Here is a 15,478-nt window from a genome sequence, read left to right as displayed (position 1 = left end):
TCTTTACTTTAATAATTAAAGGGGACTTCACTACCATTTTATGTTATTTATCCATGTATTTATTATAAGATTTTTGTCTACAGTAAACTTGCATTTATATACATATTCATTTATATATATATATATATATATATATATATTTAAAAACCACCACTTTTTAAATTTTACTGCTATTAAACCATTTGTTTTAGGTAATTTGTGATGCCTCAGGATACACTAAACACAAATTATCTCATAGTGTTTAAGGGCATCAACTTTTATATCATCAGTAAATTTCACTGGGCTTGTAAGTCAGAAGAAAAAATAGAGGTGTTCTGTTTTGCTTTTTGCCATCTGTAGTTCTCTTTATTGAAATAGTTTATGGTTTGAAGCAAATACTCAGTGAAGCTCTTAATTTTTTTCTGAATATGGAAGTGTGGTTTTCCACCAGGGTAATTACTACCAGCTGAGAGTTATGAAGAGGCATATTTATACCAACTTAGCAAGTTGGCTCCTAGAACTGCACACAACCCACTGACTAGAGAGCTATGCCTATAGGTTCTGCATGTGGTCCTGAGTGGAGAACAGGGAAGATTATGGAACACTTCTTAAAATAGTGCAAACATTAACCAGTAAAACACACACACACACACACACACACACAGATATTAGCTTCTGTATTACTATTAGACAGATTTATGAGAAAGTTAAATGATGGTGGCATTTGTAGCATTTTAAAGTTAAGTTGTGGGCAGAAGCAGATGGAGAAGAGGGGCATGTTGAGGAGGTGCAAAATGCCCCCCTTTTCTAAGTGTTGGTGCCACTTTGCTCTATTATAATACCCAAGGATGTTCTGATGTGGTTCAGTGCTACATACATGATGTCATTTCAGGAGCTGAACAAGACAATTATATAGACAGAGCTTTTGTCCGTGAAATTTACAAAGAAACTGTGTTTTGCTGCAAGGCAGTGACCTTGTAGAAAACTCGCGATGCATAATAATGACTCAAATAATGCAAGTCACAATGCTCAAACCTGGTTCTATTTTTCCATCCCCTATTTCATGTTACCTTTCCCCCAGATTATTTTATTGAATTGCCATGTAAACATAAGAAAATGTCACTTATCTTTCTTGAATGCATTACAGCCCTCGTGCATTATTTTATGAGTTTGGCAACTGTGAATCATGAAATGATGGGAGCTGTGGTATGAATATAGAGCATGTTGCTTTTTTTCTGTGCTAAACTGCTTCGTAAAAATTATCCCTGACGCTTCAGATTGTCTACAATTTACTTGAAGCTAATGATAGTTATGTAGCTCTCTACAATGTGAAAACAGTATTTACTTGAAAATTTTCTTTTTAATAATATTTGCATTTACACACAGATTGCTCCAAAGATTAAAGCACAAATGATAGAAGGAGGCGCAGCTCTGATAAGCTACCAGCCATGTGGAGACAAAGTTAATTCTTTTCAAAGGGTCTTTTCTAATCCTGCCATAAGACAAACAGATGTTGACTATCTAATTGATGAAATAAAAAGATTTGGAAAAGATTTATAATACTTCAATGTGAAGTTGAATATCACATGTAAACACCAACTTTAAATAGCGTATTGCTTAAAGTAAGAATGCTAAAAGCATTATTCTCTGTTTTAGAACTTTTAATTCTCCTCTGTCCTATGCTGGTGTAAGATGATGAAAAGAGACCAAATTCATCACAAGAAAATATAAAAGTTTGTTCACGTAATTGTTATTTTCATTAATTTGATAAACATTACTGAGCACCTGTTAAATCTCAGGTACTTTGGGGAGGTCCTTAGGAAAGTAAGAAAGAAAAAGACCTTCTCTTGTAAAAAGAGAAGTTCCACTGTGGACATTCTGTAACTTCACATGCATTCACATGCTCAAATTTCTTGAACAAAAACTTCATGGATTGGAATTATTTTTAGCTATCATATGGTGACATTCAATGTCTGCCCAAAATAAAATAATATGTAAGATGTTTTTCTTTTTCTAAAAATTAGGATGTGTATAAAATAATGTTCTATATTTTGGAGCAGCAAGTGAGAAAAAGGAATGACAGGTCAAAATAACTGTCTTTGATCCTTGCATTTTTATGCAAAAGTGACTTTAGCTTGTACTAAAATGATTTCACTCATTTTTTCCTGCAACACCATTATAATACCCTTAATGTCCAGAGCAGTGTCATCCTTTTATAATTTTTCAAAAACGTATTTTCCATATTTCACAGGATGGAATCATATAGATCTATATTGTTTGTATACTTAGCATTAAAAAAATATTTTTTTTTTAGTTGTAGTTGGACACAATACCTTTATTTTATTTATTTATATGTGGTGCTGTGGATCAAACGCAGGGTCTCGCATGTGCTAGGATAACGCTCTACCGCTGAGCCACAACCCCAGCCCCTGTATACTTAGCATTTTTATTCCCATCTTTTGAGATAATAATAATTAACATTAGTTGAGCATTTACTGTGTGCCAAATGATATGCCAAGCGTCTTAATTTGTGTGATCATTTAATTCTCCATTAGTGCTTTGATATCACTGATCAACTCCATGAATGAAGAAGACTAAGGTTTCAAGAGCTTAAGTAATGTGTCCAGCATTGCTGATCAGCAATAAATAAAAAATTTGAAGGTCTTCAGTTTCCTTTCCAACTGTAAATGACAAAATATTTGCCAAATACCTTGCTGAAATTTGCATTTTACTGTCTACCAGTGAAACTGCCTGTCTAATCATTTGATTTAATCAAGTCTCTTGCCTCTGCTCTGGAAGTAGGACTATCTCATAGGGTTATTGTGAGGATAACATCATCAGGTTAAACATTTTGTAAATTTTGAATCATTTTGCATGTGTTTGTTTTTCATATGTAAAATTTTATTACATTAAATAGAACCAGAGATTATATATATATATATATATATATATATATATATATATATATATATTATTTTTAATTTAGTAAATAACGTATTGCTTAAGGTAAGAATGCTAAAAGCATAATTTAGTATATATAATTTAGTATATATACTAAGTTAAAAATAATGTTCCATATTGATATGTTTCTTATTTTATTGGTGCATTATAGTTTTACATAATAATGGAATTTATTGTGATGTATAAATATACATCTATATGCAGGTCACAATTTGTTCTGTTTCATTCCTTCACACTCTCCCTTTACTTCCTGTCTACCTCCCCAGACACCCTTAATCTACTCTACTGATCTCCTCTATTTTCACAAGACCCCCCCCCCCCCTTTAAACTCTCTCTTTCTCTAACTTCCATGTATGAGAGAAAACATTCAACTCTTGACTTTTCAGATTGGCTTATTTCACTTAGCACAATGTTCTCCAGTTCCATCCAATTTTTCCTGAAAATGACATCATTTTGGTGTTCTGGTTCCATCGTGTGTCTACACCACATTTTCCTTATCCAGTCATCTGTTGATGGGCACCTAGGCTGCTTCCATAATTTGGTTATTGTAAATTGTGCTGCTATAAGCATGGGTACCCCTGTATCTATAGTATGTTGACTGTATTTCTTTAGAATAAATGCCAAGGAGTGATAGAGCTGGGTCATATGGTGTTTCCATTCTTGTCTTTTGAATAATCTCCATATTAATCTTCTTAATGGTTAAACTAATTTACTATTCAATCAACAGTGTTCCTTTCCTCCCACATCCTTGCCAGTCTTCATTATTATTTGAATTCTTGATGTTTGTCATGCTGACTATAGTGAGGTGAAAGCTCAGTGTAGTTTTGATTTGTGTTTCCCATTGCTAAGGATATTGAATATTTTTACATATTTGTGGTAGGTTTTATCTTTATTAGTCATTACAAATACAACCAAATACTGCCATACTTTCTCATCACAGAGAACACTATGCCATTCTGTTTTCCAAGTTATGTTGCATTCATTCAAGTTAAATGTTTGACAATCTCTGTAGGATATTTTTTAAAATATAAAAAAACAAGGATTGGAATACAGTTTCATTTCAATTATTCTTCTATCAAATAAATTTTTCTCAACATAGAGTTGATTATTCTATCGAATTTTGTAATCTGTTTCTGTGACATACAGGGAAGAATAATTTAATTATCTAAGTGCAATAGCCCTTGATAAGAATTATGACTCTTGATGGGAGGATTGTTCCAACTGTGGGTCCATTCTGTCAGATTTAGAAACATAGTTCATTTTTTTCCTCATGCATTATGCATGAATGCCTATCATTCCATGAAAGTTATTATAAAATTAAACACTTCTTTATCAAAAAATATGTCTCAGCAATTCAGCAAGGCCATAAGCAACTTAGTGATATCCTGTCTCAAAATAAAAACAAAAAGGGCTGGGTTCAGTGGTAAAGCATCCCTGGGTTTAAAAAAAAATATCCAAAATAAATAATCTTATGCTCAACCTCAAGACCTATGAAAAGGAAGAACAAACTAATTCCAAAATTGGTAGACGACAGGAAATAATTAAGATCAGTGTTGAAATTAATGAAACTGAGAATTAAAAAAAAATACACCAGATCAATGCAACAAAAAGTTGATTCTTTGATAAGATAAATAACATTTAGCCAAACTAACCAAAAGAAAGAGAGAAGAACCAAATAAATAAAATGAAAGATGAAAAGGCAATATCACCATAGACAGTCTGAAATCCAGTTATTTAGAAACTACTTTGAAAATGTATACGGCAATAAGCTAAAAACCTAGAAGAAGACATTAAAAAAATTCTAGGCACATATGACCTTCCCAGATTGAACTAGAAAGATATAGAAAGCCTAAACAGACCATATTACATGATGTAATTGAAACAGCAATTAAAAGCCTTCCAACAAAGAAAAGCCCAGGAACAGGTGGATTCTCAGTTGAGTTCTACCAGACATTAAAGAACAACTAACGCTTAATCTTTCTCAAATTATTCCATGAAATTGAAAGGGAGGGAACACAAGAAGCTGATACCAAAACTAGACAAAGACATTTCAAGGAAAGAAACAACAGCCCCTAATCCCTGGTGGACATAGAGACAAGAATCCTTAATAAAATGTCAGTAAACTGCATTAAAAAAATCAAGAAGATAATACACTGTGATAAAATGGGATGCAAGGTTGGTTCAACAAATGCAAATCGATAAGTGTAGTTCACCACACAAATATAATTAAGGACAAGAAGCATGATTATCTCAATAGACACAGAAAGGGCCTTTGATAGAATCCAGCACTGATTCATGTTAAAAACACTGAGGAACTAGGGATAGGGGGAATTTACATCAATATTATAAAGGATAGATATAAAAAACCTAAAGCCAACATCATACTGAAGAGAGAAAAACCAAATTTAGTTTGTTCTAAAATCAGGAACAAGGCAAGGATGTCCACTCTCACCACTCCCGTTCATTATAGTTCTTGACACCCTACCCAGAGCAATATGACAACAGGAGGACATTAAAAGAATACAAAGAGGGAAAGAAGAAGCCAAACTATCATTGATGACATGATCCTATATCTAGAAGACCAAAAATAAAATAAAATAAAAAATTTTAAAAAACCATCAGAAGACTTGTAGAACTGACACGTAGATCCAGCAAAGTAGCAGGATATAAGATCATATTTATAAATTATTTCCCTATACTCCAACAGTGATCCTGCTAAGAAAGAAATCAAGAAAACTTCCATTCACAATAACTTTAAAAAAACACTTTACAATTAATCTAATCAAGGAGGGGAAAGATATCTACGATGAAAATTATAGAACACTGAGGAAAGAAACTAAAGAAGACCTTAGAAGATGGAAAGACCTCCCATGATCTAGAATAGGCAAAAATGCATACTCTTACATTGTTGGTAGGGCTGCAAATTAGTACAACAATTCTGGAAAGCAGTATGGAAATTCCACAAAAAACTAGGAATGAAACCCCATAGGACCCAGCTATCCCTCTCCTGATATTTACCCAAAAGAATTAAAATGAGCATATTATCATGGTACAGCTACATTAACATTTATAGTAGCACAATTCACAATAGCCAAATTATGGAATTATATATGCTTATATACAATGGACTTTTACCTCAGGGAAGAAAATTCAGCTAATCTTGGGAAAATAGGTTAATAATCTCACTCAGGATGTTTTAAATAACATGCAAATTGAATAAAGAAAATGTGGTTTATACACAATAGACTTTTTCTCAGTCATAAAGAAAAATGAAAATATGGTGTTTACTGGTGAATGGATAGACCTGGAGAACATAATGCTAAGTGAGATAACCCAGACTCAGAAAATCAAGGGTCAAATTTTTCTCATATGTGGAAGCTGGAGCAAAATAAGGGAAAAGGTGGAGGGGTGATTGGAATCATAAAGATAAAGGGAAGATCAGTGGAGTACAAGAAGGAGATCAAGAGGGATGGAGGAGGGTTGGGAAAGTGTAGGAAATGCAGAATGAATTTAACAAAATCACACTATATGCAGAATAAATATATCACAGTGAATTCCACTTTTATGTATATGTATAAAGCACAAATCAAAAGTAATAAATAAATGAAAGGAATATCAGTAGAATAGAGAAAGAAGAATAGGAGGGGGGCTGAGAAAGGAAAGGGGTAGGGAATGAGGACTGAAATGGAGTAAATCAGATTCCATGCATGCATGATTTCTCAAAATGAACCCAAGTATTGTGTATAACTATAATGTTCTCACAAAAAATAAACTTAAAAAGGAAAATAATAATGTCAGCCACAGAACCTAGCTCTCGCTATGTTCTCTTGAACTAGTATCTGGGCACTAACCATGTACCTGAACTAATGTGTGAGTTTACCTTTCACAACTTAGAGGAATTACATTTTTTTTTTTTTTTGCTTCTAAGTTTAATATGAAATTCTTAAAGGGATATAATTAAGCTCATTTTTCCAAAATGCATAGCAATATATTTTAGCATAATAAACAGCATGAATTTAACTAACAGAGATGACTCCAAAGAGATTATGTCTCTAGAACTGAGTTAAAGCAGAATAGTCCAAAATGAGAGACATTTTTAAATTTTATATTTCAATTAAAAGTTCTACCATAAAATCATGCACAACATATAGAAGCACACATGTTACAATCAAAATCCAGATAGAGTTCTGGAACTCTGAAATCTTATAAATCAGGCAGATAATGTGGGGGAATGATAAAGTTTTGGGAAATTTGAAAATGTTTTAAATAGCAGTTTGCTATTGCCAGAGTAGAAGTATGAGATACAGAATTCTGCTACAAGTGGCCAGAGAATTACATGGCCTTAAATTTAGCATTCTATGTGAAACCATTCAATTGAGTCAAATAGGGGAGTGATATAATGAGACTATTATTATAGAGGGAAAGAAAAGACTTTGATTTTGATGGCAGTTTCAAGGATGTGTTAAAGAAAGGCTTGGGCTCCAAAGACTAGATTAAGAGGCTATCACAACAATTCAAGAAAGGCACAGTTGATCAGGGCTTTGGTGCCAGGCAACAGGGGGTCTAAAGGTGAGCTGTATCCTGACTGATGAAACTCCTTTTAGTGCAATTAATGTAGCATCAGAGATGACTTTAGACTTCATAAGCTAATCTATGTTATGGAGTATCCTGAGCAAAAAAGCAAGAAAGGTCCTGGGGAGCATTTGGACAGACTTGGACTTCTCCATGCTTTGTTCAGGCTTCACAGGTGCTGATGAATCCTGGAATTTCTTAGTAAGGCTGAGTAAACTTCTCTTCAGACTGATTTGATAGTGGTATCCTCGTGGTAGTTCAATGATTCTCTGAGAAGGACGTTCAGTTACTCTGGTCTAAGTTAAACTTTGAATATTTCCAGTATAGTCCTGTAGATTTGGGGATGGGATGGGGGAAAGCCACCAAAGCTCTAGATTGACTCTAAAAGACTTAGTTTTTAGAATCTCATTTGCTGAATCATATTGCTTTACATTCTGGGATTCTTCAATTTTCGGTCTGGCTCTTGTTTCAGCTCAGATGGTCCCTTGACTCTCTTTGAAAACTTTATTTTCACCCTCACTTATCGGGCTTTGACACTATTCCTCCATCTAAGACATTAATTTTCATACTCATCCTGCACTTCCCGGTGCCTTGCTTCTCCCCACGGGCTAGGTGTTAAACCCTCAACCCTGTGCCCACATCAGGAGTTCAGGACCATCAGCCTTGCTGGGGTCCCAGCCTCACATGGCACCTTCATAGTTGGCTCTAATTAGAAGCATATCCAGTTCTTTCTGTGAAAAGTATACTTATCCTATTATATTCAACCCAAGCCCCTCTTTCCTGATGTCTTTTCCTAGTCAAAACCCATAGCATGGAGGGTGGATACGAACTCAATAAATATTTCACAAGAATATTGAAATTTATTCCTTTAATCTCGTGCAGGCTTTCTTATTTCTAAAGTCCCCATTACCACCTTCCTTCCATAAATATAATAATTAGTGGTTATTAAGTCCTCATATTTACTTCCATGTAAAATGTTCTCTCACCTACAGAAAAACTTCACAAGAAGCTTCTTTGATAAAGAGATAATAGTAGCTATGCTACCATGGTGTTTAAACTATCTATAGGTACAATACAGACCCATTAAACCATATCCATACATTCACTTATAGCAAACATTGATATGCCTTAAATTCCATGTAGTTCATTGGCTATTTAAAATCCTTCAAGTTTTTAATTGTAAAGTAATTAAATGAGCTCTGTTCAATAAATTCTAGAAGTACCTTCTTAGACTACAGGTCCTTTAAAAGCTATAAACATTTTTTGCTATTTTCATTCTGATAAAAGTGAGTAATCTAATTGGGTTTCATAATTGGGGGTAAGTTTACTCTAAACTGTATTATAAAGATCCTACTAAAATATTTGATAGTGATATGATAATAGCTAATAATAATACCAGTCTTCAATAATCATTTTCCAGTTTAAAATCATCTTGGCATAATTTATTTTATTTTTGTCAATTCTGTTTTGTAAAGGAGGTCTAGCCACACAGTGCAAAGATAAAAATGTAGCAAAGAGCTTAAGGGCACAGATGCTGTACACAGGCCTCTTGGGATTGAATCCCAGCTCTGCCTCTTCGCAGGAATTGCTCTTTATTCCCTTTCTCCATCTCTATAATGGATAATATAGTTCCTTAGAGGTTGTAGGAGAACTTGATGGAGGTTATATTTATTAGGTTCTTAAAACAGTACTTGGAACATAGTGAGTCCTCAATACATGATAGTGTTCTTAATACCATAATATTCGAGACTGTAAACACAAGCTTTAAAAGCATTCTTAACGTAAGTTTTTAAACTCGCTGTTCTGTGTTTCAAAACTCATGTTCTTTCTGCTTTGTCCTTCTGCCTTCCCATGCAAAGACCTGTGTAAGAAGCACAATGTAGAACATACAGACTTCAGTGGGCCTGGAAATGGGGCTAGAAATTTGTTAGGTGGCAGTGTCAAGACAAGGCCCAGCCTAAAGCTATTTAAAGAAGTGTAAAGATTATGACTCTGTTATTTGAGAAAAAAAATATTTCAAATAAAACTACAAGACAAAAAAAAGCGAGGTACATTTCAATCTTACTCTGGTTCTATAATTTTATTTCCTAAGTGCAAATAAAGACACCTTTCTTAGACAATGACTAGTTTACTAAACAATGTAGCATTGATCTAGAAGGAAGATATATACCTTTATCATATGAATAGATTTTGTAAGAATTTTAGGCATGAATTATCCTGATCCAAGGTCATGTCATCTGTCTGCATCATCCTGTCCCATGAGCTCAGGGTCTACCAGCTTAAGAATAAAAGTTCTTTTTTTTTGGCTCCTTCTCCCTATGTTTACATATATATATATATATATATATATATATATATATATATATATATATATATATATATATGAAGAAATTTATGAGAAACATTTTTGTTTTGTTTTGTTTTAATCCAGGGCCTTGCACATGCCAGGCAAATGCTCAGTGATTGAGCCACATTTCCAGTGCAAAACCAGGGATTTCAAGATGGCAAGAAACACATTTGGATCATGACAGTGAATACTGCGTTTGCTGAGGTTGGTCCTGTGTTCCCAGGCCCAGCAAATCATGTTGGCAGCAGAGACCTCAGGGAACAAATGGTACTCACCTATTGTCTTTCAGATTTTCCCTGGGCAGCCTTGCAGTTCTTTCTGGGAGCTCTCTGCCATTGCAGCCCCTTGGGAATAGTTGAGAACACATTTAATCTTTCACAGATAGTACACTCAGGAATGCCAAGTCTCGGATCCTCTATTCCCATCCCTCAGACCATTTAAAGGTAAATAGAAACAGACGTGAAGCCATACCCAAATTATCCTTGGCTCAGTCAAGAGCTAGGAGTATTATTATAGTATAATTCACTGATTATGTTAATTCCCTTTTCTCAGATCACCTATCTCAGGAAATAATTGGCATAATTAAAAGTGCAAAAACCTCAATCAACACTGCTAACTTTAGCCAATATGGTCTAATTTAGTGATTCATGGCTAACTTTGAAAATCAGCATTACTGGGCTTCTCTCAAATCCTTTGGATTGGTCATTGTTTAATTGTAGAAAATGCACTCAATAGCTGTTCTAAGTTAAATTTCTCTTTGAACAGATGATTTACTATGATCATTCAACTGTGATGGATTTTAGTTACAATGACTCTGCAATGAAAAATTAAATGCTGCCAGGAAATAATATGACAAATACATAAAAAGACAATTTCTGAGGGTATTTTATAGGTTTATTAAATAGAAAAAAACCCTCTGTGTTTCCCTTGATTTTGAAAGGGAATTATGTTTCTATTATTTTTCCCCTTTAGGTAAGAGGAGCGATTTTGCATCATTTTGCTTCAATTTGATGCTACCTTTCACTCTCTAACTCCTAGGCAATAAAAGGCAGAGTCCTCAGTGAGCAAGTACCTGGAATATGGTAGGGACCAAGTAAAGCTAAAATTTTTATTAGTTAATTCACACACTTCCAAGTGTCAACAAAAAATGCATGCAAACAAAAGTGATCAGATATAGTAAAAGTCTTGATCTACCTTGCTAAATGCTATTACTGACTTGTGACCTTTAGAACTTACTGAGAAAAACACAGATATTTAAGTTGTTTCCATTTCCTAGGAAAAGTGCAAGCATTAAAGATTTATATGATCTAAAATCAGCATAAGAAAACTATGCAAAATCATTGCAGGTATCATATTAAAATGAACTAGTGTTTGCTTCTTTTTAAATAACTTAAGTTCTTTGCATTATTTTAATTCAAATGAAAGCTTGGGATTCAGAGATGAAAGGCAATATTTGTTGAAAAGAAAACTGAATATTTAAAAATATCAAAAGGCAATAACGGATTAAAATGCAAAAGGCAATTTTATTTCTTAGCAATTAATCTGAAAATGAAACTAAGAAAAAAATCCCATTTATAGTAGCATTGAAACAATAAAATTGTCATGAATAAATTTAACAAAATACGTATAAGACCAAAATTGTAAAATATCATTGAAAGGAGAGTGCTAAATAAATATAAATAATTCCATGCTTATTATTTGAAGATTTAAGATTGTTAAAATGGACAGTACTCCCCAAATTGATCTGCAGAGACAGCACAGTCCCTTGTCAAGCTCTCAACTGACTTTTTTTTTTTTTGGCAAAAGTTGACAAGGTAATCCTAAAATTAATATAAAAAACAAAAGGATTCAGAACAGCCAATAATGAAAAAGAACAAAGTGGAAGGACTCAAAGTTGGTGAATCCAATACTTATCCCAAAGCTACAGGGATGGGACTGGCACAAGCTCAGACACATTGACCAATAAAATAGAATCTAGAGCCCCAAAATAAATCTTTATATTTATGGTCGCTTGATTTTTATAAGGAAGCCATAATAATTTAACGGGGAAAGAATAGTTTTTTCCATAAATGATGTTGAGGAAATTGGATATCTATATGCAAAGGATATGCCATATCATATACAAAATAATAACTTGAGATGGATCAGTGAGTTAAGTTAAAACTATCACACTTTTGGAGGAAAACATAAGAGCAAATCTTTGTGACCTTGGGTTAGGCAGTGGTTTCTTAAATGCCAAAAGTACAAAAATCAAAGAAAAACATTTCAAACATAACATGGATGTAAATATTATCAAAGTTAAAATTTTCTATTCATTTTGATGATCAAAAATCAAAAGACAGCTGATGGGATGAGGGAAAATATGTGAAGATCATATCAATGATATGTGGATAGAATACACAACAAATTTCTAGAACTCCATAGTAAATAAAAAGGGCAAGGCATTTGAGCAGACATTTATTTATACAAACAAGATATACCAATGGCCAATCAGCACATGGAGAGATGCTCCACATCCTTACCACAGGTCCTCTAATGGAGCCTATGGGTCCTGGATGGCTCCCTCCTCCTATTGGTCCTGTGAGGCAGGCTCTTCTCTTCTTTCTGAGATCTGTAAGCAAAGCACTGCTTCTGTTATTTTGTGTGTTTTGTTGAGTTGCCACCTGTGTGTCACCTGACTGATACACCTGACTTCTTTCTAGAGAGTTATCTTGGTAGGAATAACTAGACACAAGTCAGAGAAGGGCCCTGAAGGTAGCTGCTGGTATAAGCAAGTCGGCTGTGGGATGCACACCTGGTCACACACTCAACACTCAGGCACTGAACCATGCACGAGGATACCCCAGTACCCTGTGAAAGGTACACAGCAAACACCCATCATCAAATCCCTGGAACCTGTTAGGGTGGGGCTAGTCTTTATGGCCATTCTCCAGAAAGAAAACAGGTTCCAAGACCAGATCGGATGCCATTTCCATTGTGTTTAGGGGAAAGCTGTTTGTAATTTATATTATTTAAGATTAAATTCATAATCACCTGTATATTATTAATACATAGGTATTCTCTCACCATAGAATCATTATCATAAGATATATGAGGACAAATAAATGGCTTGAAATTACTCAATAGATCTAAATCAAGGGAAAGAGTGGCTAAGAGAGAAAGAGAGAGAGGAAGACAGAGATGCTACAATATAATATAAGAACTTTATGTTTTACCACCAGTGTCACATTAAAAAAACCTCTCACCTATTTTGGCAGAAGATCTGAAGTTTGAAAATGACAGCGAGTCACAAAAATCGGGGTGAAATTAATGTTTAATAGGATTCAAATTCATGGCCTTATGACTGTTTCTTTTCAGGAAAGGAAAAATAAAGACATCTATATCAAAGTGTCTCCTTAATTTAAAATGACTGATCACTCAGTGGGTCTTCTACATTTGTTGCCATGACAACATAGATGTGGAAAAAGAAAGTATTAACTCAGGTTATTTATAAACCTTATTACAAACTGAGGATGCAAGTCAATGGTGGAACATTTGTCTAGCTTGCTCGAGGCCCTGGGTTCAATTCCCAACACGGAAAAAAAAAAAGTCCTTGGTCGTATGATGTAGCTAACAAAAAAGTATGTGCTGTAAGGCTCTCTTTGTCATGTCTTCCTGAGCATCGTAATAAAATGATTTGCCTTTGGTTTAATAAGGCTTATAGGCTGCTATTTCTTCAGATCACATACAACCCTACATAGTTCTTCACTAAAGAATGTACAGTGTGCCCAAGCACACAAATTATCAATTGGACAATACTCCTGAAGCATGTTTACGTGCAACAGAAGAGAAAATTCTTGCTCAACTGACCTTTGGAAACAATCATCTGAGCTGTGACTCCTGACTCTGTCTTCACACATGTGTCTCCACCACTGGTACTGATGATGGTTATGCTTTGCATGTGAGGTGTCCCCCAGAGCTCCTGTTAACGCAGGGATATTCAGAGGTGAAGTGATTAGATTACATAAACTGTGACCTAATCTGTCTGTCTTAATTTGAACGGGCTGACTGGGTAGTTACTGGAGGCAGGTGAGGCAGGTGGGATATGGATGGAGGAAGTGGGTCACTGGGGGTGTGTCCTGGAAGTTTTGTTCTTCCTGTCATTCCTTTCTCTCTTCTGCCTCAAATCTCTCTCTCTCTCTCCATATACATATCTATATATATGGAGATATTTATATATAATAAATATATTTATATATTTAATAAATATATTATTTAATAAATATATTTATGAAATATATATTTATTAAATATATACATTTATATAAATATATATTTATGTAAATAAATATAATAAATATATGTAAATATCTCCATCTCTTTCTCTGTCTCTGTCTCTCTCTGCTTCCTGACCCCACCATGAGCTGAGCGGGTTTCTTCTGCTGGGCCCTTCCCCCATGATGTGCTGGGCCCAGAGCATTGGAGTCAACATGGACTGAGACTTCAAAGTTCATTTAAGTCCCAAATAAACTTTTCCTCCTCTAAATTGTTCTTGTCAGGTATTTTGGTCACTGAGACAGAAAGCTAACTAAAACCATGACTCATATTTTTCCCAAATAGTGATATCTCCTTAAATATTAGATACTTCTTATATTGAGCTAGACTATTAGCCCTGCAAGGACAGAAATTACCTCTGGAATTCATTTTGTAATCAAGATCAATGCCACGAGTGTCAAAAACATAATCAATATGTTCACTGTTAGTAGTGAAAACATTACACTGAAATGGTATGCTTGGCAATCTGGCTCTGTCAATAGACAGTAACCTCTTCAGGCCCAGGGATGATGTTTTATTCCATTTCTGGCAAATCATGGGAGCATAATGATACCTAGTGTATCAGTAAGTACTGTGCACTGTGCACTCAGAAGGTTTTGCTAATATTATAGGACACTGCAATTTACAATTGCTCTCCACCTTTCTTTATATAATGTGCCATCTCCTCTCTTGCTCATGTGAAGAAAATAAATGGTAGAGAAGAAATTTAGAATATTAATGCAAAGAATATATGTTATTAATAGTGCATATAAAAATCACATCTAATCAGGAGCAACTTTTGATTCTTTTATTAATAGAATGTGGCCCTAATCAAATCATGTAATATCCTGAATTCCAAGTTTTGAGGTGGGTGTATCACTAGGGAACAAAACCAAAATCTTAAAGTGCAGCATCACTTCAACCTGCTGCCTTGCCAAGGGTTTGTGGCATTGTCCTCGATCATTAGGCAGTTTTCTGGTTTGCTCTATTAGAAACAGAGTTCCTGGATGAAGTTGGTGCTTTGGATGTTCTGATCTTGTTTTCCCTCAATTAATTCTCTGGTTCTAGGTCATAACTCCTGTATGTAAGTTTAATCCATTGGTCTTTTCAGGGTAGTTTTAAAAAAATACAAATTGATGGACTCATCTAAGATCTATTATTTCTCAAGGTGTCATTTGAATATTGTTATTTTGAAAAAAAAAATGTAGTATTCTTAGCTTTAAAATGAAGTTAAGAACCAGGGTTGTGGCTCAGAGGTAGAGCGCTCCCCTAGCATGTGTGAGGAGGCACTGGGTTCGATCCTCAGCACTACGTAAAAATAAAATA

The sequence above is a fragment of the Marmota monax genome, unplaced genomic scaffold (genome assembly GCF_021218885.2).
Source record: "Marmota monax isolate L192 unplaced genomic scaffold, Marmota_monax_Labrador192_F-V1.1 WCK01_AAM20220418_F8-fsc00286, whole genome shotgun sequence".
Taxonomy (NCBI): domain Eukaryota; kingdom Metazoa; phylum Chordata; class Mammalia; order Rodentia; family Sciuridae; genus Marmota; species Marmota monax.
Note: the sequence above shows the minus strand (reverse complement) of the source record.